Consider the following 2,500-nt stretch of genomic DNA (forward strand, 5'->3'; position numbering starts at 1 on the left):
CTAGGGCAACAGTGTCGGGATGGAATTTGTATTTGTGGTCCTGGTGACTGGACCTTTTTTGGAACACCATTATTTTTGTCTTACTGCGATTTACTGTCAGGGCCCAGGTCTGACAGAATCTGTGCAGAAGATATCTCTCTCCATCTCTCTTTCTCCCTCCCTCCCTCCTTCTCACCTCCTCCATTCTTATAGCAGAGATAGGGGAACCTCTCACACACTCCCTCCCTCCCTCCTTCTCACCTCCTCCGTTCTTATAGCAGAGATAGGGGAACCTCCACTCCCTCCCTCCCTCCTTCTCACCTCCTCCATTCTTATAGCAGAGATAGGGGAACCTCCACTCCCTCCCTCCCCCTCCTTCTCACCTCCTCCGTTCTTATAGCAGAGATAGGGGAACCTCCACTCCCTCCCTCCCTCCTTCTCACCTCCTCCGTTCTTATAGCAGAGATAGGGGAACCTCCACTCCCTCCCTCCCTCCTTCTCACCTCCTCCGTTCTTATAGCAGAGATAGGGGAACCTCCACTCCCTCCCTCCCTCCTTCTCACCTCCTCCGTTCTTATAGCAGAGATAGGGGAACCTCCACTCCCTCCCTCCTTCTCACCTCCTCCGTTCTTATAGCAGAGATAGGGGAACCTCCACTCCCTCCATCCCTCCTTCTCACCTCCTCCATTCTTATAGTAGAGATAGGGGAACCTCCACTCCCTCCCTCCCTCCTTCTCACCTCCTCCGTTCTTATAGCAGAGATAGGGGAACCTTCACACACTCCCTCCCTCCCTCCTTCTCACCTCCTCTGTTCTTATAGCAGAGATAGGGGAACCTCCACACACTCCCTCCCTCCTTCTCACCCCCTCTGTTCTTATAGCAGATATAGGGGAACCTCCACTCCCTCCCTCCCTCCTTCTCACCTCCTCCGTTCTTATAGCAGAGATAGGGGAACCTCCACACACTCCCTCCCTCCTTCTCACCCCCTCCGTTCTTATAGCAGAGATAGGGGAACCTCCACACACTCCCCCCCTCCCTCCCTCCTTCTCACCTCCTCCGTTCTTATAGCAGAGATAGGGGAACCTCCACACGTTGGCCAGGTCCACAGCGAACCCTATCACAGACAGGAGAAAGTCGATCTTCTTCCCCCAGGTCTCCCTCTCTTCTCCGGGGACAGGGGTGTGTCCGTGACTGGGGCCCAGAGCAAGGCCGTGGCCGTGAGGGTGCCCAGCGGGGCTGACCAACGTGGAGGTGGTGAACTGGACGCCGTTGTGCTCCTTCACCAGAATCAGCTCCACCTAATATATCAGAACAGATGTCATGTAGCTATGTCACTGTTATCTACAACCACTCCACCTAATATATCAGAATCTATGTCATGTAGCTATGTCACTGTCATTATAACCACTCCACCTAATATATCAGAATCTATGTCACGTAGCTATGTCACTGTTATCTACAACCACTCCACCTAATATATCAGAACAGATGTCATGTAGCTATGTCACTGTCATCTATAACCACTCCACCTAATATATCAGAATCTATGTCATGTAGCTATGTCACTGTCATCTACAGCCACTTACCATGCCAGGAATATACAGTATGTCATGTAGCTATGTCACTGTTATCTACAACCACTGTAGAGAATAGGGCTCCATGTGAAACCTCCTATGACCACTATATACTGTAGGGAATAGGGCTCCATGTGGACCCTCCTATGACCACTATATACTGTAGGGAATAGGGCTCCATGTGGACCCTCCCATGACCACTATATACTGTAGGGAATAGGGCTCCTTGTGGACCCTCCTATGACCACTATATACTGTAGGGAATAGGGCTCTGTGTGGACTCTCCCATGACCACTATATACTGTAGGGAATAGGGCTCCATGTGGACCCTCCCATGACCACTATATACTGTAGGGAATAGGGCTCCTTGTGGACCCTCCTATGACCACTATATACTGTAGGGAATAGGGCTCCATGTGGACCCTCCTATGACCACTATATACTGTAGAGAATAGGGCTTCATGTGGACCCTCATATGGCCACTATATACTGTAGGGAATAGGGCTCCATGTGGACCCTCCTATGACCACTATATACTATAGGGAATAGGGCTCCATGTGGACCCTCCTATGACCACTATATACTGTAGGGAATAGGGCTCCATGTGGACCCTCCCATGACCACTATATACTGTAGGGAATAGGGCTCCATGTGGACCCTCATATGGCCACTATATACTGTAGGGAATAGGGCTCCTTGTGGACCCTCCTATGACCACTATATACTGTAGGGAATAGGGCTCCATGTGGACCCTCCTATGACCACTATATACTATAGGGAATAGGGCTCCATGTGGACCCTCCCATGACCACTATATACTGTAGGGAATAGAGCTCCGTGTGGACCCTCCTATGACCACTATATACTGTAGGGAATAGGGCTCCATGTGGACCCTCCTATGACCACTATATACTGTAGGGAATAGAGCTCCGTGTGGACCCTCCTAT

General features: G+C 50.7%; 1 pseudogene; it reads right to left on the bottom strand.

Moving 5' to 3' along the window:
• LOC121838716 overlaps positions 1 to 2,500 on the bottom strand; it is a 17,495-nt pseudogene that overhangs the window by 14,755 nt on the left and 240 nt on the right.

The sequence above is a fragment of the Oncorhynchus tshawytscha genome, unplaced genomic scaffold (genome assembly GCF_018296145.1).
Source record: "Oncorhynchus tshawytscha isolate Ot180627B unplaced genomic scaffold, Otsh_v2.0 Un_contig_853_pilon_pilon, whole genome shotgun sequence".
NCBI lineage: Eukaryota > Metazoa > Chordata > Actinopteri > Salmoniformes > Salmonidae > Oncorhynchus > Oncorhynchus tshawytscha.